This window comes from Tinamus guttatus, unplaced genomic scaffold (assembly GCF_059628265.1).
Source record: "Tinamus guttatus ecotype Peru unplaced genomic scaffold, ASM5962826v1 Tinamus_guttatus_pri_ptg000060l, whole genome shotgun sequence".
Taxonomy (NCBI): domain Eukaryota; kingdom Metazoa; phylum Chordata; class Aves; order Tinamiformes; family Tinamidae; genus Tinamus; species Tinamus guttatus.
Window position 1 is genome coordinate 1,642,193 of NW_028288594.1, and position 24,649 is coordinate 1,666,841.

A 24,649-nucleotide genomic window follows, 5' to 3' on the forward strand; every position below is an offset into this window, starting at 1 on the left:
AACATTGCACTAGCTTGAGTGCTGTCATAGAGAACATTTAAATGCTTTTATTACCCACTTGAGTGTGGCTTTAATTAAGTAAAAAATGAAAAGAACAATAAAGGTAAGTAAATATCTTACAGTGGACTGTAAAATGCTATGTGATTCTAGAAAGCATATGACCCTGAAACCCACCGAAGTCAGCAGGGATCCTGTCAGGGCCTGTGCAGACCAGGAAGAGAAGGCCAGAGGAGGAAGTTGGGGCATTGTCACCAAAATTGGGATTTAAAAGAAATGGCTCTTCTGGTGTTCAAGAGCCTCGCACTGCTGCCTTGAAAAAGTAGCATGTATCTTTGAACATCTGAGTACCATAATTTTGGAATCCACACACCAAGAAAAGAAAGTGCTAGCATACTTCCTTAACCCTTGCTGTACCCCAGGATGTCTTAATACGCATTTTAGTGTGTTTTTATGGTGATCGTCTTGGCTAGGCAGTGTTGATTGCTCATAGCCATTTTCTTCTTCGCTTCTCGTTTGTGCATTATGCACAAGATAGGCTACTTATGCCTCTTGACAGTCTCAATGTCTCGTTGAGCTATAGTGATCAAATGGGTATGTGGGGGAGCGGAGGAAGACTGGGGCTGGGTGTCCTCCCTGTTTAAGGAGATTGGAACAGACCTCTGCTTTGCAGTGGGATCCGTCTTGCTGCATGGAGGCAGGCAGACTTGGCTCACAGGCTTGCAGCCTCGCTGTGCCTTTGCCCTGTTGCTAAGTTAACGAAAAAAGCCATTTTGAAATACTTTTTGTATTCTTCAATAGCAAAGCAAATGTTCATGTGATATATTAAGGTACAGATTTTAGGGCACTGAATTTCTAACCTGTGTGCAGACAATCTTAAGGATATTTAAGGGCAGACAGTGCTATAAAAAAGCACCCCGTAGGCTAAGCATCCAGTCACCTGCACGTGAGTACCTCTTTCCTGGTTATATTCATCTTTTGAACACTACCATTTTCCTGAGATGCCCACAGAACTTTGAAATTATATGTGGCTTGCATTTTAATTGTATATATGTCTCATAGCTGATTGTAACACCTTGATTGAAAATGCTCCTGACGTGAGATGGGTAAAGTTTAATGCTGGAAGATGTCTATCTAATTTACATGTGCACTAATATGTAGATAAAAGTAACAGAATTTTTCCATGTGATTATAATGTGACAGGGAGCTCCAGGTGGCCCTTTTAAACATGGAATGAAAAAAAAAAGCTTTTTCTGAAATCTTTGATATAAAGGCTTTCACAGATTTTTGATTACTTTAAATTGCATATATGTCCAGTAAAATTGAAACATAATGTTGGCATAGCTCAGAAGTAAACATAAAAAGTAAAGATAATTATTGTCACCAAAATTATTCGTTACTGTGTGCTTAAGTAAATTGTGGATTGCACTGCTCCAAGTATCTGATTGTTTTGTGTTCCTTAGAATGATTGTATTCCTCTCATCACATTTTCCTAGTCTGTGTATAAAATATAAACATATCTAATTATAAAAGTATTTTTTACGAGCATTACAAGGCATATGCCAATAAGTCATCCAATAGGACTAGTAAATTATGGTTAGCCACAATGTTACTAAGCTATTTTTAATAAATATTTCTATTGAGCCACTTTTCCATCAGTACTATCCCAGACTTTTGGGTCAAGGAGCTTGTGAACGTTTTAAAGTTTCTGAATAATTAGTAGTGTGTTTAAACAGCAGTGTTAGCTGTGCAGAAACATGCAGTAGTATTGCAAGTTTAAAATTACTAGAAAAACAAAAGAAAAGACTACGAAGAGTTGAGTAGGTAGGTCTTAGTACTTATTAAGGTAGAGCATGAAGAGTTTTCTTTTTTTTTCTTACATTCCTGTTGCACTCAGATACTCTTGGTTTTTCTATATGAAAGCCTATGCTCTGCAAATTTTACAGCCATACTGCCAAATGGGAAGGAATTACAGCAGGATGCGGGAAAGTCTCCCTCCCTCTGAACAGCAGTATGGTACCTTTAACTCCTACATGTGCAGGACACTCTCCTTGCAGCTGCTGGCTCTGGCTGGAAAAGGAAGATGAGAGATGGGCAGTGTTCCTTCCCTGACATCTCTCCTGACAAAGGTCAGCGTCTCAGGGGAACCCTCAGTGTCTTTAGACACTGAAGTGGGAAATGTTTCCCTTCCTTGCCTGTCATGTCCTGATGCAATTTTAATTCTGCAGTTGTAGGCTATTCCTTTAAAGCTGCTGTGTTCCATTCTATTTTCCTCTCCCGTAATATTCAGAGCTAAATTATGAGCTTAAATCATTTTCATAATTTAGTAAGAGAGGCTCATATGGTCCTACATATTTGCTGGTAGCTTCAGTGCTTTGAATAGTGATTGAAACAGCACAATATTTCTCCTAGCAAACTGCGAGCAGCCTAAGTGTGCATCTTGAGTGTTAGATAAGCTTTAACGTCCATATTGAGCGGACGTAGTTTGCACTGAGGGTCTAAGTGGTGAGCAGGAGCCGCCATCCTTGGCACTGCACAGCGGGACGTTGCCCAGGTGGGAGGCCGAAGCCTGAGCCTGCTCAGCAGTGCCGCTAGCTGGCTGTTGTTCTACCCTTTGGCTCTTTCATTCAGAGATGCTCTATACAGGTCGTACCATGAGACCTTAAGCAGGTGCACATGACCAGAAAAAACACATGGCTGGACACCATTTTTTATTCCTTCCTTATCAGCCACTTCTATTTTCCCAGAGTGTTTGGTATTTGGGAGGATGTGTTGTGCATGTGTTGTGCAATTCGGAAAGTATTAAACCAAGTTCAATTTGTTTTTGTAGTTAAGGGTTACTGTCTTGCACTGTCCACAATATTTAGACTCTTTATTTCATGTTGTTTGCTCTGCCCCAATTCGCTTTCTTATGGAAACTCTATTGTGGCTTGTACGAAACAAGCCTGTGGTTTTACTCTGCTCCTAATAAGTCTGTCTAGCGTAGTAAGTGTAAAAAATGACTTTACTTCATGCTTTTTATGGTCCTTGTGTCAAGATTAAAGAGATAGGAAGGGCAAATCCTCAGGCAACGAAACGTGCAGTTTTTTAGCTTGCCTGTGAGAGATGAAGTGGATAAGCCGCATCCCCTTGATTGTTCCGGAGCAAATGAGAAACTCACATCTACAAGACGTTTGTCTGGACAGTTTACCCAGTAGCTGTTTTTATATATGAAAGCCCCCAAACTTGAATATATTTTGTAGCTTGGCAACCATAAGATGTGCAGACACTGGAGAAATGCTGATCCTGCTTTTCGTTAAGCTGTATGTCCTCTTTAGTATAAAGGACATAGTTACACGCTCTGATTTTTTTTTTGAGTAATATTTGAGTACCTATTTTTACAAAGCGAGGGGAGGGAAAAAGACACCGGAAGATTCAGCAGGATATGAACATTTCTATGGTAGTATCTGAAACAATAAAATCTGCCGTGCGATTTCTGTTTTCCAGCAGTGGTAATTCCAACAAAGACATAACCATGCTGTCGATCAGCTTATCATGAATAGAAGGGAATAATAACTGGTTGACGTGTTACTAAGATTTTTTGTTCATCTGCTTTGTCAATTTGAACTTTTTTAAAGCCATATATAAGCAGTGTATGCACTAATCCTATTACTCATAAATAGGATTAATGAGTGTACCTCCTTACACTCATTACAAAGTGGAAGCTTTGGAAACGTTCCCTTTAGGTCCCAAACTTGACAACCTTTTTGTTAATTGACTGTCAAGATAATCCACACACACATAAAAATATTCTAACATACAAGCCACATATGGGCCTGAATTTTGCCTAATTTTTGTCTTTAGTAAGCACTGTTTCTGTACCTAGTGGCATTCTAGCAAAACAGTGAAAATGAGTAATATATTTTGATGCTGCTTTTAATGGTTATCATTTCTGTTCAAGTTATCTTGTATTAAAGAGCTTTTAAAAAATTCTAAAGTTGCTCATCCATTTCAAAAGCAAGTAGACAAATTTTTATAGTGCAAAACACAAAATAAATACATATTATTTGAAATAGAAGTGACTGTCTATTGTTAAAGCTGCAAACAAGTTTCTCAACTCATGATGTCCTGCCTTCAATTTTTCTTTTTATAACAGCAAGTTTTTCTCTCTGTCCAAACTGAGAAATTCTTCCAGATATTATTACATGGTAATCTATTAACAGGACTCAAGAGGTAGCAATTAAAAAGAAAAAAAAAAAAGAGAATTCCTAGTATTAGTTTATACATTATTTTTGTTACAAAGTAGAAGTCCACTTTGTTATCTTTGGAAGCAAGGAGCTCATGTCTCCAATTCTGTGCCTGGGAGCAGTTTGAAAGCTGGACGTAGCTTACATGGAGGTGGTGGTCTTACGACATATCATATATTCCTATCAGATCATGTCATAGCACCTCCCTATGCTGAGATGAACAAGCAAAGAGAGTGGAATTGTAAATGAAGCTCTTCTTGCAGTGACAGCATTGAAGTCTCTGATAGGCCGTCTATTGAACTGTCATCCTTAATTTGGCATGACTGAACCAATTCCTAAGTCACTTTCAAGAGAAAAAAAAAGCCAAAATTCTGAAGAGGAAGAGCAAAATATGACTCAAGCCTCATGAAATAACTTTGTCTCAGTCTTAATTTGAAAAAAAAAATTGTCTTTGTAAAAGCAATTAGATGAGCAGAGGTTCTGATAAATACCTACTGGGGAAAAAAATGCTTCAATTAATTTCCATCTGTTTTCTATTATGCTAGAGAAAAGGTTTTTTTTTTTTTTAATTTGAGGGGGGTAATATGTGGGTCTTATAATTTTCATTTTCGTAAACAGTTTTTTTTTTTTTTTTTTTTTTTTTTTTTTTTACCACATAGCTTATGAACAAATTCACCTGAGTGCTGATATTAGAATGGAGTTCAAGTAGCAATGGAAATTGCGACTGCCTGTATTTTTCTTTTTGAAATTCCTGTCAGGCTTTGCCACCCTGGCTGCCAAAATGTAGTCTCCTTTATACTGCTTAAACATGGAGCTGCTGCAGATTTTTCTGATCTGGAGCACAGACCAATAAGCTCTTCTTTGGGAAAGCTCATGGAATTCCTTGGGCCCTGGGTGTTCAAATGTGCCCTGCTTAGTCCTGTGTCTTTGTTTGGATGAGAGTTAGAAATGGGGTTAAATCTCCCATACAGCAAAATAGTCTTGTGCTTTCCAGCTGTCACGAGTATATTTCTAAGCCCTGCTTGCTATTTGTAAAACTAAGTAAAAGCCACTTGTGTAATTGATGTCTTCAATAGAGTTATCTGAACAAAGCAGGTACGCAACCAGATGCTCTTCAAGATATGAGATGGGATTCAGGGTGATACATTTTAGTCACGGCCTCTGGAATCTGTGCGTAAATGTGATTAAGGGCAGGATTCCAAAAGAACCCGTTATATTCCTGGACAACAAGCGCACTGCTGTCTGAGTCATGTCCTGCAGCACCCTGCATCACTTATTTGGGTGCGAGTCAGAAGTACTTCCTAGAGAAGTCTCTGACTAATAACCTGGAGTTTTTTAGTGGAGATTTAAAGCTCGAAAGTTTACCATCTTTTGTCTTACTAAGAGGAATGTATTAATTAGATTAAAGACTAGTCCCAATAAAATGAACAGCAAAGTTCATTCTGTTCACTGTGATATTCAGCACTATCTGGAAATGTGATGGCCAACTTCAGTTGTCAGATACTGCTTTTTGAAATATTAGTGAAAAAAGAAAGAGTTATGCCTATATAAGTACATATTCTAGGTTTAGATAAGGGTTAGCCAATGGCTGAAAAATAGTAGAACTCACTCTTCATATAACAAGGTGACTGAAGGTTAAACAGACAGATTTGGGAAGATATATGGCCATATAAATGAAGTGGAGTTAAGACACATTTGTTAAGACAAATAGGCTACAAGAGTGTCAGTGTGTGTAGTAGCAGCAGAAAACCTATGGTGCTAAGAGAAACATGTTGAATCTCTGGCATTGCCTGAAGAATATTTGTGTTTGTCCTGATGCTTATGAATTTTCCGGCTTTTGCCATGTGATTAGGGAAAGTGGCATTTCAAGTGTACAGACATGCCTCATAATCTCGTTGCTACTGTATTAAATGTGTCTATTATAGGGATTCCCTAGTGTCTTCAGTGCAGAAGGAGAGCTGGAAGCCTGAGGAATGAGCAAGTGCTTTTGTGTGTCTCAGGCCAGGTCCCCCAGCGCGTTCTGGAACTGGCTACAAGGAGGTTGAGTGAGTGGTCATTTGGGCCCTGGTGATCTCTGAGTGGGATATCCACGGAGCTTTTAAAGCAGCCAGGCAGCTTGATCATCAGGTGGAAAAAGTTATATCCAGGCCATGTACTCTTTTTAACTTGTACATAGATTCCTCCCCCGTACTGAGGAGGAATACATTTTTTCATTGATAAATGGAATTAATCTTCTTGGAGAGACCATGATAGGTTAAAATCAGCAATCTTTTTTTGCCATAATAGTAGAATCAGAACTTAGCTTTTCTTCTCGATTACATTTGTTTTTCCTGACCTAATGTTGCATGTGTTAGCTGCTCTACCTTTGAAGTAGTGTGGACTTCAGCTACATGTATGTAATATTATTTCATATGGAGCATAGGAGAGATTTTGTTTGTTACTGGCCTCTTACAGTCTTCAGAGATCGAAATTCCTTTTGTGAAATATTTTTTACTCTAACAGGAACAGCAAGCTACATAACTTTAAAATATTTTCTGCCTCTATCTCACTCTCATGTATTTTAATCACTCAGTAAACAATTACTTCTAAAAAATCCAATAGTAAAAATGACTTTTATTTCTATAAAAATAATAAATTATTGAACTTTACCTGTACATAGTTCAGTGTAGCTTGCTCTTAGATTTGGGTCCTGCTCTGCTTATGAAAAAAATTTAGAGGGCTTTTATTGTCTATGTGAATCCAAACGAATGTTGTTTGCTCAGTGTGGTAGCTTGGTTTGTGTCTCAGGCAAGGTTTAAATAAGGGTCAGCTGCTCCTCCTCGCAGTGTTTCCTCAGCATCTGTGCCAAGGGGCATGCTTAGCAAGGGGAACGTGCTGCTACTGCTGGCTTGCTCCTGTCCCACAGGGGAGAGCGCAGGGAGCCGAATGAGCTGCTGACGCTTGTGACTTTCTGCAAATGCCTTGGCACAGTAGGGCCAGCCATGGACCTGTCACCAGCATGGTGTATTTGGTGTGATCCTCGTGGACAGGGCAACTGACTGTTATTGACGGTGGATGGGGCCTGTGCCTGTTCTTCGGTTGTCCTGAAGTGTATTGCAGTGCTGCCCTCCGTGCTGCTTTAGTGTGCATGTAGGTCAGTGTCCTCTAAACTTGTATAAATAAAACAAGCAAGATGCTATTTCTTGTTATGAAATGTAATAGTTGGGGGAAGGTTCACCTTTCTGCTTTGCTGTGTAGATCTTCCATTAGGGAGAGCTGAAGGGCAATGCAATTAGCTCTTGTGTACATGTTAAGCTCAAGAGCCGTTCTGTGCCAAGCATGGTGTTCTCCACAGAGGGCTCAACTCCAGACACATATTCAGTGCGTATTTAGTATAGGTAATAGGGCTGCCATCATGGGTGCTCTGTTATCACGACTGTCATTCATCCTCTGTTACCACAGCTGGGTTCATTCTTACATTTAAAACATGCTTTGGTGTATATCTCAAGTTAGAGCCTTCCTCTAAATGAGCACAAGGTCTAGCTGAGCAACCTTTGGCACATTCATCTGGGCTCCTGACTTGGGATGACAAAAGATGTTTTATGGATAAGGTTGAACTTCAGGGTATAGAATGGAGGAGAGAAGGGAAGAAAGAGGCATATCCCTCCAACAGAGTGATACATCCTATTTCATCTTTACAATTTATTTCCTTTGGTTTTCAAACTAGATGAATTAATTGTCTATCTATCTCCCTATATCTTTTTTTAAATTAATGCAGATGGCCTTTCTGTTTTCATCTGCCTTGAGGATTCTTTCACTTCCTCCTTGCCAGGTTCCTCTAGTCCATAGTTTCCTCAACTTGCTTCCTGCTCCATTCTCGCCTTCAAGACCATGTTCAGTCTGAGTTTGTACAGGGAATTTTGCTTTGGGGAAAGCAAGTTTGGGATATTCTATTTCCTTCTTGCTACCCTTCCCCTTCAAAGTTTGATGTTTTTCAAGTCATCCTGCTAGAATGACATGAAGCATCACAGACAATCATAACTTGGTGTTAATGAAGTCATTTGTCTGGGAATTAAAATTCAGAGGTGGAAGTTTTCAGTTAATTAAATATGAAAAATTATGAAAATACAACAGCCCATGAAGTTCACTTGATGCTGTATTTTCAGCTTGCAATGCTACATGGGGTTTTTTTCTTTAACAGTAACATCTCAGGATTGAATTCTGGTCATTTATCCATAGACAGTTAAAATCTTGAATTTAGCTGTCTATAAAGCAAAAGGCGTGATTGGATGTTCAGGTTACAGTCTGGTAGTGTAAATTAGCTGGAAATGAAATACTTGCTGCTCTGACTGCTCAACGGCATTTCCCATTTCTTTTGCTCTGAACGATGGTGCCAGTCTCTGCCCAGCTCACCAGCTTGGACTTGGAGGATTCATTTTGCCCTCACTCTAGGCTAAAATAAAATGTTGTTGCACTCTGAACCTGGAAGGTGGGACTAAGAATGTATAATTTGTTTGTGTAAATGCTGTCTGGGCTAATGGCCACCTGGTTGAAACAGATGTGTGAAAGCAGAGCCCCAGCTGAGGCAAGACTAGATTGGTGCCTGCTGCCCAAGTGCCTCCTAACAGTGCCCTTGTGGCAAGGGAGAAGCACACAGCAAACACACAGCATGGAGCTGTACATTCAAGCCTAGGCTGTGCTTTTTCATGTTCTTGGATGTATCCTGGTGCTTTATTTATTTTCTTGACAGGAAATGAACATGCCATTACTGAAGTGATACAGAATAGCATCTTCGCTAGCACGGGGTGGCAGGGTAGCACCTAACAGCAGAAACTGGGTGGCAGACTAGTACATGGAAGATCAGGTCTCCTGATATTTTATGTAGAGAGATGGTAAATTAAGTGAAAGTGAAAGATTTCTTTTCCCATGGGGATATTGTGAAGCATCATGGCGAGTTGTCATTCTGTGCTCTGAGTGGGAAAGGTTTTTTGACTACTAGGTGGTTGTGTGGAGCTAAAACCATGGCTTGTGGCTCAGGACTATCTTCTCGGGATAGTTTTGCAAGTAACTGTAGTCACACAGACAGACTTCCTGAGATTATCCTTTTGAAGGATAATCTTTTCTTCCCTCTTAATCTCCCACCCCATAGTGCAGATATCTGAAAATAAAGGCCAATTCTGCCTTTTTTTCTGCCATTAATTGTGCTTAATTCCTCACAATCCAGCATGAAACTCTTTACCTCAGCTGAGCTCTGCAGCTCCAGCCAGGCACTGCCTCGGCAGCATCGCATGGAACAGGAGTTTCCATCTCTTGTTTCCATTCCACTCTGAGGGGTCATCCCTGCTTTGTTGTCTGGAGAGCATCAGTTTTGGGGGCAGGAATTTAGTCTTGAACCAGACTTGTTTCTGAATTGCATTTATAAACAAAGAGTAGAGCAAAGTTTTTTTTTAACAAAAACTCAGGTTGAAGCAGTGATTCCCGAGGATCGATGGCTTGTGTTTCTTCAGCCTCCTGAAGCCGTGGGCTTCGGATCATGAGCATGAAGGTCAAGTGCAGAGTAGTGAAGTTGCTGACCCCTGTCCTGGCGGAGCACGTGGCACTGGAAAGCTGCCTGCTTTCTGCACACCTCTCCTGCTGTTCCCAGCTCGTGGGGAAACTGGGGAAGCCAGAAAAGCTTGTGAGGAGAAGGGAGGAAGAGTGCACAGCCCCTGCGCTGCCTTCAGTTACCTTCATGGGAGTTTGACCATTGACTACAAAAGAGGGAAGACTAGATAGAGCTGGAATGGATCCCTATTTAAATGTGTTTAATGGCTGCATATCTATATGATGCAGATTTACTTGTACTATTTTGAGCGTCTTTAACAAAGGCAGTATCTTATTTTCTAGGGTGTTATCTTGGGTTTAGACTCTTCATAATTAGTTTCTATTCATAGAGCAGATCAAAAGAAATAGCTTGCAGATGTCAAAAAGATGCATGTTTTCTCACATAGAAGTGTTTCCTTGCTTTAACTTCATGCTAATGGCTTATTATTAATGCTTTTTAAAGACCATAAGAGATATAGCCTTAATTTTTTTCTTTATGATTAATTCCAGCCATTCTCTATTTGCTTTTATTTGTAAGCAAGCTCTTGCCATATGAAGGAAATAGGGCATAAATGTATTTAAATGTGTACATATTAAAAGAATTGCAGTCCTCCTTTTCTTCAGGCACCTACATCATTAAAATTGATCTCTAAGAGGAAGATTTTATTTTACAAGATGCTATTCCCAGCACTTGTTTTCATTTTTCGTCATGGGAAAACATTTCCAACATTTCCAACTTAAGTTCTCACTCATATTTTTAAATGTTCTTATTATATAAGGGCTTCTGATATGTTTCAAGAGTTTAAGTAATTTATTGCTTTTGAGTCGCTAAAATTCTTGCAGGAAGTTATACTGCTGAAATTTCAGTAATGTCACATGTGGGATTAAAAAAAGAAAAGTGATGGAGTTAATACTGCCATGGCCATGAAGCTGTGTGCTTTGGCTGCCTGCGTCTGTGGACTGTGTTCTGTGTGCCAGTTTTCTTGAAGGGTTTTCTGCATGAACTCAGTGTCAGTCAAAAGTCCAGTGTAGTTGCAAATGAAATGCAGCCAGGCCCTTTACTATTAATGCAATGCGAAATGCATGAAACAAAGTATGTAAGAGATGCTCGTCTTTTTAATTAAAAAAAGACGTTCATGACCTCCAAGTGACCTCACTTGCCACACCACTTTCATGTTGAGTTAAAAGTGGAAATGTCTTTTGTTGTGGTATCTCGTAGAGTAAATATTTTTATTACTGAATTTTGTATTGGAGTCATACGAGGCTCAAAACTTCAAAAAGAATTAATTTTAAGCTCTGTATTCTATTTTCCATTTTCAGTTGGAAGGAGCAAAGTGTTTTGTTTTTCTTTTAAGCACTTATATTTAATGTAAAGAGTCAAATCATAATCTTTAATTATCATCAGGCTGAAGAACTATTAAATATAATCAAAAAATAAACAGTCACCATAATTTAATAAAAGCTATACTACCCAAATAAATCATACAATTTTTACTATTTTAGTAGCTATAAGAACCTGATAAGCAGTTTGCAGTATCATATAGTTATGTAGGTACTTACGATTTAAAAAGCAGCCTCAAGCAGAGTCTGTGCAAATTCCCCCATCTGGAATCAGTAATGAATTAAAGTGATGATCCTTCCTGGTTTTGTTTGAAGTGCTCAGTCTGAAATTAGAGGAAATTTACTGATAGTTATATTATGTGGAAAGAAGGATTGCTCTGATATGCTAACAACAAAATCGTTGTCTCTTGCCTTCCACAGAATACAAGGACAGTGATTTATTTTCCAAATGTCTTGGAGCTGGGTAGCTACGTAACTTACACTGCACAACGCTTGGAGGTTCAGTTGCGTTTCTTGAAACAAGATTCCAGTGCGCTGAGTGAAGGAAACAGATGGACTAAGGGGGGAAGGACAGATGGATACCAAAACATTGCAGCCACCATTTTCAGTACCTGGGCACTAACTGCCAAGAACCAATTTATTTTCATATATTGAAACACAAAAAATCATAGATTATGAAGCTATAGCTTACAGGGCACAAGAACACTCTCTTCTGAAGAAGACTGTATCTCTGTAGTGGTTAATGACAGTTCCAGGTAAGCGGCATTTTAGAGTAAAATTTCTGCAGGTGAAATCCTCGCTCTCCCCGGTGCAGCAGTTGGGTGCAGCTGGGGAGAGCGGCGCGTTGCTGTGGTGCGCTGAGCGCTGCCGGCTGCTCGTGCCCCAGCGCGCGGCAGCGCAGCCTTCCCAGCCCCAGCACCTGTGAGCCCTGAGAAAGACCACGAGTCCAGGAGGTCCCTCTCTTTCCTGCAACCGCCTCAAATCACAGACTACAGTGGGTGAAATGGAAAATGAAAAGAGATCTGCTATATATATATGCACACCAGCAGTCCTTATCTGCTCTGTGGCACAGCTGCTCTGCTCACATACTTGACCTTGACTTAATTTGATCATCCTCATGGTTAACTAGGAAGTTAAGCTGTGAGCCAAATCATTTCTAGACACCCCTCCTCCTGGTAGCTGCCAGCTTGTTGCCAATGCTGTTGAATTTTTATCTGAACACCTGTCCATTAGAAATTGGATGGTGCTCATCCAGGCAATTTCCATTTATTATAGAATATTTTGCAATTACGGGACTTTTAAAATTGTAGAATACAAATAAAAATTTCCCTTGTATTCAAAACACTTGAGAAATGGAGATTTATAGATCAGAATACAAGCCTATTCTCATGATTGCTGAGTTTATATCAGGAAGTTTTCTTGCATGGAGGCCTTGCGTGAATAGCTGGTGTATTTTGGAGCAACATAGGCAAAAGTCTGATAAGTCAGTAATTCACATATCTTAGAATTGCCTTTCCAGCAGATTTTATGCCACTTCCCTTCAAATTTCCCTATGAATAGTTTCAATGAAGAGTTATCTTATTAATCTTTCAAAATAATTTTCTAATTTTAAATAAATAATAATTTTAGAGGCTAACCTCTAATAATTGTTGTAAAAAAGCATAAATCTTACAGAGAGTCTTGTTCTCATATTAAAAAAAAAAAAGGTTTAGACTTTGTCCTTCTGTTAAATATAATTTAGAGCTTGGTGTGGCAAGAAATGGAATTTTTAACTTTGTCAGCTGGGCATACATTACCTTCCCTATGCAGTACAGTATTATCTCATATAATATGTGCATTGCTTCCTGGTTAGAAGTGGAATTATGGTCTTGAGCCATAAACAAATCTCTTTCAAAGCTCATCGTATTTCCTCCCAACTTTAAACAAATCTCTGCTGTTTTAGGACATAGTCTAAGAATGAGGGAGAATAGTTCAGAGGTTACACAGTGGGGTAAATGGGAAGGAAAATGATCTGGCTTGGTTTCATAGCTGAAGTGGAAGAGAAATCATTGTTCACTGTTGCCTTCAGTCAGAAAACATTACTATCTAAAATTGGTTTCAGAACTGCTCTATTTATGCAGATACAACTATTAATGCTCATAGTGCTTGTCATTTTCTTCAATAAAATTTGTGAGTTGCAGTAACTTGGACACAATTGACATTTTTCCTCCACTGGGGCTTCATACAGAATTGCATATCACCATAATAGATCATTTTGCTTCCCTGTTCTCCCTGCAGTACGCTTAGTGCTTTTCGCATCTGTGTCTTTATCTGAAATAAAAAAGATGTGAAATAATGTTTCTTCTAAGGAGGTAGGAGATAAACTGTCCAGTTTTTTTAAGCCCTGTATCTGAAGGGGACAGTTTAAAATCTTAACTAGGGTCAAAGCAGTGAGGAAATTTTCCAGCTTCTGTAGTTTAAAGATGGAAAGGAATCATAACCTAATGCTTTTGAAAACAGAATTATCTTGAAATTGAGATGGCAATTTGCTATTTACTGTTGCAGTTATTTTGAAAACAAGTTTGCAATGCATAAGCTAGTTGCTCTTAAAACCCTATTAGAGAAGTAATGGCCACTAATAAGACTGCTTCAATAGATAACCCTTCAGCTCATTGAAACCTGGAAGATTATAATGGCAGGAGCATCTTGATACTAATACAGATGAGTAGTGTCGTTATTGTGATCTATATAGGCTGGACTTGAAGAGAAGATGGATCAAGACAAGGGAAAAGGCTGTGCTGCAGTCAGTACTTACCAGCAGTAAGTTTGAGTGATGTGCAGTTTCGTTTGTATATTTGATTTATATTCAGCCCAAACTGAGATTGCCTTTTCTCAGATCACTTGGTTACTTTTAATTCCCCAGAGGAGTGCTTTCAGAAAAGATAGCAGTCTTGGACAAAGCTCTTGATGATCACCAGATTTGGGGCTTGTTGCCCTGATACGGAGAGAGAAGGAATGTTTATGCGGTGCAAAGAAGAAAGCTTTTTGTTAAAAATCCCCCTGAGAGTCCTCAGCTATTGCAAAGTAAAGATTGTTAGCCCAAGCACTCAGGCTAATCGAAGCTACAGCAAAGAGAAAATCTCTCTAAAGTGGTCAAAACTCAAGTGCTTAATCTTGTTTCTATCCACTACAGATGAGGGCATGCTTGTCTAAATGCTTCCTTGAGCTACACTCCCCGTCTTTTTGGCTTCCTTATTATGTTCTAACTTACTGAAGTAATATAAGATGAATGTGAATCAGCTGTGGGACACACATGTCAAAAGAAAAGTCACAGTCTTCTGTACCTGTACAAATAGGGATAAATGCCCAGTATATCATTGTTTTTTGAGCATCTGTCAAGAGCTGAGCATCCAGCAAGATTCCCATCTAGAAAATGACTCTTGCCAAGAGATTGTTTCTTCCTGTTCTTTTCTTTTCTTTTTTTTTCGGGGGGGTTGGGGGGTGGGGTGGTCAGCCAGACACTGAGCTGCAAGTGAACTGAGCTTCATCATCTAGGGTGTAAGCTGAAGCAAGTATGATCTCTCCATATGTGCAAGATGTATGGATTAGTCCAATTAATTATTTGAGTTATTGAGAACACCAGCTTCCATTCTGTACATGAAATGAGAAATCTAAAGTTTAAACTGTAGGCATTATTGTTTTGTATAATGAAAAAACATTTGAAATAATTCATCCTCAGTTTTTGCCTAAAAAATATAAATCAGAATAGATTACTAAGGCAATACTGTAACCTGTATAGTCAATAAAAGATTACAGGAGGAGGTGCCTGGGGGTGCTCAGAGTGCGCCCCTCAGCTGGTGTGTCCCGAGTGCGGAGCGGCGGCAACGCGCCTCACGCCGGCTGCGCGGCGCACGCTGTCCGTGTTTCGGCCTCCTCTGTAGCAGTATGTGCTCGCTGGCAAGCAGAAAACTGTCCTACTTTGCTGACAGAAAGTAAGTGCAGAATTTTAGACGGTATAGTACAAAAAAGGTTAATTCCTCTTCCCACCACAGAAGAATTATGTTTTCACCACAGAAAACAGTATTTTCTTTTCACTTTATGTGTGTGTTCTTGCCTCAGAATGCTGCTGTGGAGCTGTTCGGAATGCCTTTGCCTAGCTTCAGAGCTCAGATGGTAGTTAATAAGAAGCTTCAGCTCTGTTTTGCTAATTCATTGTCAAGTAGCTTATTAAAGAAGAAACATAAAACTCAATTTAACTGGTGGTTGTTAACATCACTTCTGCCAGTGTCTTTTAGAGTCTCATCTGCTGATTCTTATCTCCTACTTATTCCAAAATCCTTCAGAAATAAAATAAAAGTGCCCAGGGCAAATACTCTTTTCTTTTGACACTAATTGTTCTTAGTGTAATTGCATCCTCTTTTGGGGATGAAGAAGGAAGCATAAAGGCCTGAGGCAGGTTTTAGCATTTCCAAGCCATGACTAAAAGCAGTTAAGATCAGTTGGTAGGGCTGAGTAAACGCAGGGGCAACCTGCGGGAGGTGGCAAGGGTCATGTAATGAAAAAGAAAGCCCTGGTAGCAAGGGATATTATAAAGAATAGAGTGAATGCAGGTGTGAAGGATCTTAGAGATTAGTGAAACAGAATCAGTGAGAAAAATAACTGGAAGAGAGGAAAAAACAGAGGAATAGGCAAAACACATAACAGGAAAGCAAAGAAATAGGCAAATGAAAGGGATGAGACTAGGAAAGAAAAAATAAGAGCTGGTTTTCAAAAGATGCATCTGTCAGTCAAACTTCATTCATATTCCTGCTAGAGCTGAACCATGTAGATTGAGCTGCTCCTTCCAAAGTGCCCTAGGCAAACAAGATTGAATAGGATAGCGAGTCTGGAGGGATTCTTCAGAGTATTTTCCTGAAATAAATGGGTATTAATAATTTCCAGCAATAGAGATGTGAATCAAAGCATAGCGTTGTCTGTAAGTCTAGGACCACCTGTAAATGATATCAGTTTGAAAACACCCAACTCTGAATTTCTGGTAATACCATGTTCAGTCTAGTGACCTTTTTGCAAGTATAATGGATTAGGTTGTTTCTTGGATACTTTTTGAATCTGTATGTATAAAACTTTTTCAGTCAGGTGCAAAGTACTGTGCCTGTCTAAATAACAAGGTGCTAAGTGGCAGAGATTGTGTAAGGGAACCTGATTTGGTGATAATGAGTGATCTGTAAAATGGCTGTCAAGATATATTCTCCTAGTTTGTACTGGGATTAAGGAGAGGGGGATGTGTAGCTAAATAACTCATTAAAACACTGAAGATCATGCTTAAGGCACATTCATTTTCCTCAGCCCCCTTCTCTTTCCCACCAGGCATCCAGCTTGCTCAAGAATCATTCCAGAGTCTGCTTTTCTACACAATTCTAGTGTATGATTTGTTTTATATCATCTTTCACAGGATTTGGGCTGTCCATTGACTCCTTCCGAAAGGAAAGGTGTAGGAATACATGTGTCCTTGCCAGTGTCCTTGGGAATAGGCAGTCCAGTGCTCAAAAATACATATAATCGAGCTGGAGTAGTTCATTAAGGTAACAGTATTTTCAAGCAACGTGATCATATTTGCTGTACCTAAGATTGAGGACTGTCAAATTGTTGATTAAGAACTAGAAACCTTAAAACTTTGATTTTTCAGAGTGAAATCTGTTTTGTGGTTCCTATTATTTTCTATAACTATTTTTGTAAAACTAGAAATGAATCTGAAGCATTAATTGTTCTGATGGTGTTGCCATTTGGAAATGTCACTGTTTCAGGAGGAATTTTATTTAAAGATCTTGAATTTCATTCCTGTTATGCAAATATATATTCCTGTAACGCTGAATGGAATTTACCTATTTATAAAACTTAAAACCCTTCGAAAAATGCTTCTAGTGTCTGAAGGAGGGCTTCAGATTTGAGAAGAAAATATATGTCAGACTAATTTTTCTTTTGAGTGTTGTGTGCATCTGTGTGTGCATGAGAGAGTATGAGAGTATAAGGATTACTGGACTATGCACGTCCAGTGGTTTTGTAATAACCACAATGTATAGTGGTGAAGTGCTTGCTCTTTAGTTAGTAGAAATGGCAGACTTTCACCTCTTCGGTAAGTAGCTGTTTGTTGAAGAGTTCACGGCACACTTATTAAACTGAAGTTCCACTATGTTTAAATTAAGCTATGCCCAAGGTCCGATGATGCTGTCCACAATGATTTGAGTAAGTGTGTCTTGTGCTGCGGTCAGCAGAACTTCTCGCCCCAGTTGCAGGTCCTGGAGCAGCTGCCTAGCCTTGGTTGAGTACTTGACTCCTTTTCAGACTCACTTCTATCATGGCCCTCTGTATCCCACTGAGCTTCTGCTTTATACTGTGGTGACAAAGGCCGAATATATTTTAAATAGAGGTTCATAATATTTTACAGTCTCATTAAAACTTTCAGGCTTGTCTAGCCTACGCTTCCATTTTTTTTAATGTATTCCCATTTTCTCTGTATTGCCTACACATACGGAATTTAGAGGAGACTTTAGAATGTGTCTACCTTGGTTACAGTCATTTTACACTTATTTTATCATTATTGCATGAGATCTGTACTGAGCATATAATTTTGCTCGCTGCTTGCTCTGTATTCAACTAAAACATGAATTCACTGCCATAGTACCTTTCATTAAAAGAAAAAGAAAAAAAAAGGCTTGAACATAGGAAAAAGATAGGTAAAAATAATTCCTTATCCTTCAGAAAAATTCATTATTTTTCTTCCTAGTGGAAATGTTTCCTGTTAGAAGTATTCTTCAGTTATCTCTTTTTTTTTTTTTTCCCAGAAAGTTCTTATTCTCTCATGCATCCAATCTAAAAAATCATTTTGTTGCTTTGTGAAACTGAACCAAAGACTTTTCAAAATCATTTGGAGTTGTGAAAAGCATTCATCTTCCTATCAAATAGTCGTTATTAAACCATTACTATTTCGTAATGCTGGAAATAAAAGTAAGCTCTTCTGTGTATTATGAAAAAGTTCTCAAGTCTTTATTAAAAAAATCTAGGAAAGTAATTAATACCCTTTTGCAAATTTTTGAAAAGTTAGAGTTTTCAGCTTGATACATCTCATGGGGAAAGAAATCACTGTTGCTGTTTCTGCAGTTTCAGCATCAGAAATGTAATTCAGAAGATTTGATTGAGACTTATATTAAAGGAGGAAACAGTATTTTTATCTATAGTAAACTGAGAAGGTACTTCAACTTCAGAGCACTGTTGCAGTGAGTTATACTCTAGGAAGAAAATGTACACATACAGTACAGTCCATACGTACTGTATGGCCTGTCCTTGTTCAAGCCTTATTCTCGTTTTAGAGAAAACCAAAGTGAACAGGAAAGGGTGTTTTTTTTTTTTTTTTTTTTTTTTTTGAGTGGGCTTGCACTCAGGCAGAACTTCTGCTTTCATCAGACCTCCTCTTCAGATACGCCTATGCCTGGTTTGACTTCTGCCCTTACTAGCTTTGTAGTCTTATTCCTAAAGCCCATTTACTTATCACTAATTCCTGTTTGAACTCCCTGTTGTCAGTTGCCCCCCTAAGCCTCACTAGCAAAATGCTTCATAATTCTTCAGGGGAATTCATTGCCTTGTCGCAGTGAGCGGAGGGTAAAGGGCTTCCCTCTTCCCAGTAGTTTAACTCATACTACTTTTCTGATTTTTTCCTCCATGTCAATTCAGATTTCAGGTCTTTCTTCCTTGAGTTTTCTACATCCATTTAATTTTTATATAACAAGACACTACACATATCTGTGCAGTTCTATAAATAAAAAGCAATAAGGTGATATCTTTCACCTATATCAAATGCGTTTCATACCTTTTTCTGTTACACTCGCTATTAAACTTCTGTCTCCTTATTTCTGTCAGCTGCCTGCAGCTGGAGGCAGCCAGTGAGACATCATGAGGTGTCACTCACCGGCGCTTCGCTCCCTTGGCCACTTTGCTGATGTGCTTGGGGTGGCTTGGGCTTTGCAGGTGGCTACTTTTTCTGCTCTGGCGTATAAAATAAATTGTCTGCAGCCAAGTAGGTATGTTCTCACACATAAAATACCTCTTACTTGAAGCAGTGTGCCTAGACAGCTGTGGACCTCAGATTAAAATCTGTCTGAAGTAAAAAGCAATGCTGAGAAATGGAAAGTGACAACAGGCCAGTTGTGAAATTGCTGGCAGCTCGGAGCTTGAAGGGATCTGCTCAGGCTGCTCTTTGCACATTTACTAGAGGAGCATCTGATAAATGCTTAGTGTTCAGTTATCCTTATGCATATAGACTGTCATATGTATATAAAATTTATCTGGACATTTGTGTTAAAATTGTTCCTGAAGGTTCAAACTAAATCTAGTCACCTGGCCACAATTGGTGTACCAGGACTGAAGACTCTTAGCCTGGCCATGTGGTATGGAAGGGAGGGCTGATAGTCTAGGACAGTTTGCCCCTTGCCGTTACTCACACTGCGTGCTCGGGCACCTCATCCCTTGGCTTGCGGCTGCTCCTACGGCGTCTTGTTCAGCGCCAATTGCTCGTGTTTAGCCCTGAGGCTCCTTTCACTCAGCACAGTCCCCTCAGCTCTCCCGCCCTTGGCCTGCTCTTGGGCACCAGTTGTGCTTCTCAAAGCCTTGCTTGCCATCCTTTCTGCAGTTCTGAATTAGGATCTTTTCACTAGATCTTGACATCATGAAACAAAGTGGGAAGCTGAGCAGACTTCAGTGGTGGCAGTTCCAGTATAAGCAAGACTTGTCACTTGTCTCCATCTCCTGTTGCAAAGCGGTCACTTGGTAGCAGTCCTGTCACTCTGCACTGTCACTCCTTGCTAATGTTGTCTATTCTTGCATTTTTTTTCCTACTTTTGAGCCTTTGGGTCTTTTATATAATCTTTAAGCCCTGTAAAGCCTAAGAGCACAGTTCTTATTTACAACCAGAGGAGATTAAGACTTCCTTGTAAACACTTCTGATTGAAGGAGCTGGGATTTTGAGACAGGCAGCAAAGATCGTCAGATTTTTAGCAGAATCATAAGCGTTGGCATCAGTCCAGGTCTGTTACATGAAAGCAGCCCCTGGATTTACTAAAGAGCTATGAAGAAGTAAGGAGAGTGACTGCGTTCCTTGGATGTCAGCAGAAATAGCTGATACATTTGGATTCAAATTTTATTCATATTTGGGAAGATAGAAGTAAAGGTAAAGCAGAGTGTCTTGATATTTTAAAAATGTAAATATGTAAACATAAAAAGGAGATGGTATTGTATTGAGAGGATGATGAAAATGTTAAACAAATTCTCATCAGTGAAGAGAAAACAGCATACCTCTAAGTAATAAGAATCAGATCGGTAGGGGAGCTGGATCATTTCTTGAATGTTCGTCCTTGAGTTCTTTATTTTTCGTTTTCCAGGATATTAACTAAAATCCTGTGATATTTTATCTCAGTTACACCACTGACATATTTTGCAGCTCTGATCAGTTTAGAGTAGCACTGCAATGTACCGAGGCTTGTAACTGGGCTCTCATGCTCACTGCTATTCAGGTTGTAACCCAGCAGACTCAGGGGGACTCAATTAAACACAATATTCTGTGTCAGTGGCGCTCAATTCCAACACAGCAGTGTAATCCTATCAGCTAAGGCAGCTGTACACGAACTAAGTCAAGATTTTCATATTGCTGAGCTGTGCTGTGATTGTAGCAGTAGTGCTGCGTGTGAAGAAGTTTGCATCTCGCTGTTTGACCCCAGAGCTGTTTTTCCATTTTTGTTCAGTCTTCCCACCTTTTAGCGGCATGTGCATTTCTCACATTGTCCCATAAATGCATCAGTATCCTCTTAGTACCGTTAAAAACTTGCAATCCATGCGGAAAGCATTCCTTCAGTCCAGAAGGGCGCTTTTTCCTACTTGTGTGTATTTGTCACTTACCTTTTTATATTTGTTTTGGAAACTACACCAGGTCTAGCAGCTGGTGCTTTTAAAACTAGGAAGTGCTGATAGAAGAACACTTGTCAATGAGTTTATTTTGTGCAGCACGGTTGTTTATAATACATTTTACTGATTTGGAAAATACAACTTTCCTTCCTTCCAAACTGTTCCTTTCCACTTGACAAACTGTAGCTCTTTCTCAGTCTACCACAACTGACATTATTATTTACGGGGCTGATGCCGTAACTTTTGCTCGAATTAGTTTCCAGTGATTTTTGCAGGACAACAGAGCTCAGCCTTCACTTTTTATGTATGTTTTCAAAAAATTGAGTCTTAGGTGATCATGTTGTCTGTGTCTTCTTAATATTTAATTGCTTATTTTAAAAATATTTAATCGTGAATATTTTGTGATAAATTCAGCCAAATTCGAAAGAGCAAGAGATTTCCTCGAGATCCCACATATGCTTTGTGAAAATCAGCAGCATGAGGAAGGAGCTCGAAGTTGCCTTCCCTGCTGGGGTGAGTGGCAGCCGCGGGGCAGGCCCCATGGGTGCCGAGCAGCGCGGCGACGCACGGGGCCGCTCGTGCGGGTGCAGTGGGTGGCCACTGTTCCGGCCTTTCCTCATGTTTCTGGGGTAGTCCTACAGGATGCAGGTTTGGGGGCATCTCTTTGGGAATGCTGGCCTTGCCTTTACTCATCTCTGTGCGCTGTCTGAATGGCTCACACATGTTGCTTAAGGTATAATTATTACTTCACCTAAGAGAATATCTCTTAAAAGTATCTGGGGAACTTAACCTAGAATACAATTTTAAATGAGAAGAGTTCTGACAGGCTCACCTATGCGTTATTCATACATACTTACTTTTTTTCACTCTTCTCTGTGCGAACAAAGCAAAGTGTGCTTGGAGGGACTGAAGAGGAGTATATGTAGGTTATTGTGAAGGTCAAGAATAACATGACTGCAGTTTTGCTTTTAATTGTGAGCCCCTGTCAGTGTGTCCGATACCAGCTGAATCTGTGGCAGTTGTCAATTCAACCAATGGCGCCAGTGTCAGAGCAAAGCAGCCTGCGGGGCATTGAGTAGCAGTACACGGCCTGTAGCTTCAGTACAGGTGCAGTGCCCAGACTCGTCCTGAAAAATTCAGATCCAAAGGTTTCGATTATCCAGGTTTCCCTGTGATACCAGGGTTGCGTGGGTACTGTATATACAGGCTGGTCTTCTGTAGGACTGAAACGTAAGACCAGAATCTAAACAAAAAGAAAACACGAAACAGCCCTAGAGAAATGAGAGGAGACCTTAGTTCAGCGGCTTTCTTGCTGTAGGGCTTTGATTAGGTGATCAGTCTTTTCCTTATATGATGTCAGATTTACTGTATGCGTGTGTGGTGTGACAGCATGCTCTCCTGCTCATTGTTATTCATATTAGGCTTTTCACTTCCTATTTTTTTGGAAGCTGTTTGAATGCCAAGTAGTAGTAATCATCTGCTGGATAATAGGTAGGAATCGGGAACTGTAATTAAATGCAGCTATAGTACATGTACTTAAATACTGAACAAATGGCACTGACTCTGTGATCACAATCAAAGCGATCTTTACTAGATTCAGTTCATAAATAGATTCTATCTAAGATTTTGTCACATTTCTGATTCTTTTCTTGCATAAAATTATCTAAGAAACTCCTTTCAAAGGGAGTTTCTGTTTTAAAGCTCTTACAACATTAAAAAAAAAAAGCTTTTGAAGGATTTAATCTTGCGGTCTTGCAGCGTTATTGCGTATTATTCTTGTGTAGGTTTGCCAAGTGTTTCATTAGTTTCTTAGGGACTTTGCTAATAAGAACATGCTAGATGTGACACAGGAAACAAGGCGATATTTAAAGTTCCCAGAACTTCTCATTATAAGAGGCATTCAGTTGCTAAGAGCTTAGCCAAACTTTTGAAGTATTTGGGCTGAAATGTGGGTTTGCATTATGATACAGCCTTTAATTATGTGAGAGCACACTCTTCTATGCAGCTCATTCCCTGCCTGCCCCATTCATGTCATAAGATGGACAGTGCTCATTTAATTGGCATTTATCCAATATGTCATTTGAAAATGGGATTCATTCAGTTGTGGCCCCTTGCTTGCCTTAATACTACACCATTGAGTTCAGAAACATTAGTGTCTCCATTGTATAATACTCCTGTGAAATAACTGGGTGTTATTATCTCCTTTTTTACAATACTGTAACAAGGCAGGCAATATATCCACAAAAGCACAGACCAGTGTTGATGTCTGATGTGAAATGACCATATCCTTATTTCTGCATTTGTCTAGATTTTCTAAAAGTAGCAAGTCTGCAGACTTCACTTGAAGCTGTGAATTGTTAATGCTTCAGCAAAGCTAATCCTCGGTGCCCCAGCCCGTGTGCCCTGCGTGCCCATGTTGGGAAAGTCTTTCCTGCAGCAGTTTGCCTCAGACCTTGCAGGAATGAGGACAGAGCTCAGAACACTGTTAGTTCTGCACTCTGCTTCCTTAAGGATAAGACCTTTGCCTCGTTTCAGTTGCTGCAGCAGAGGAAAATGGCTTTGCAAACAACAGGGTTGTTCTCTACACAGCTGTGTTTCACTATCTGAACGTTGTCCTTTGTGCATACTGCAGTGACTGAGGCATAGTATTTTGGAGAGGAGTAGGAGTTAGTAAGGTGCAGAATTTCATTTCCTCTCTCATTCTCATGAAAGAAACTGCCTTATTTAAGCATCATTTGGAACTCTCTCACAATATTTATTCTAGACCTTAGTTCCTCCATTGACATGTTTACATCTCTCACTTGCGGAATGCACCTGCCTGGGTTCTGCCTTGACATTCCTAGATCAGCTCCAGCCTTTTGCTTAGTTTGAAATTATCTCAATACTGCAAGTCCACAGGGAGATACATTGCATCAATGTCATGATACATTTATGAATTCTTCTTGCACAATGACAGTTCTTCCCAGCCTGCAATCTTCAGAAAACATATCTGCAGTGAGAAAGTGCTTTGAGTGGAAGCTAGGAATTCCTGAGTAAATTGACTTTTTTGTGCCATTCTTTTAAGGACAGATTGTCAAATGATTATTTTCTTTAATGTCATCATAATGGAAGTGATTTTTCAAGGTGACTATCTACATAAATTACTGGGGAACCCACCCTTTCATTTGGAAATGCAGAGATAGGATCTTCTCAAAACTGAAGCCTTGGTAAGGTGGGCAAGGCTGTTCTGGGAAGTCAAGTCTGGACGCACTGGCTTTGTTCATGAAGCAGGTTTAACTCCTTCTGACTATGTGACCTGCCCTCACGTGGTAGAAGATAACTCTCCAATTCCAGTGATTCAACTGTCAATATGTCCTGGGATCCATAATTTCATGGACTGGTAAAAAGAATCTTTTTGAGAGAAGTATTTCCAAGCTAGGTCAATTCAGTGGCATGATACAGAGCAGAAGGGCACAAGCGCTTAGGGTAACGGATAGGAACGTTAGGAACTCCTTAATCTGACCCTCCACAGAAGGCCTTTGATTGGGGACTTACGAGTCCAGGGTTGCAGTGTGACACCCAATTAACATCCTGAATCTTGTCTACCTGTGTGG

The 24,649-nt window shown here is 39.7% G+C and overlaps 1 protein-coding gene across 1 annotated transcript in view; it reads right to left on the reverse strand.

Annotated features, from left to right (window-relative positions):
• Nucleotides 1–24,649, reverse strand: part of B3GALT1 (beta-1,3-galactosyltransferase 1) — a 175,695-nt gene that overhangs the window by 38,539 nt on the left and 112,507 nt on the right. Inside the window, exon 3 of the mRNA XM_088519491.1 lies at nt 11,346–11,449. The gene's annotated coding sequence lies outside the window, so the exon portion shown is untranslated. The remainder of the gene's footprint in view (nt 1–11,345; nt 11,450–24,649) is intronic.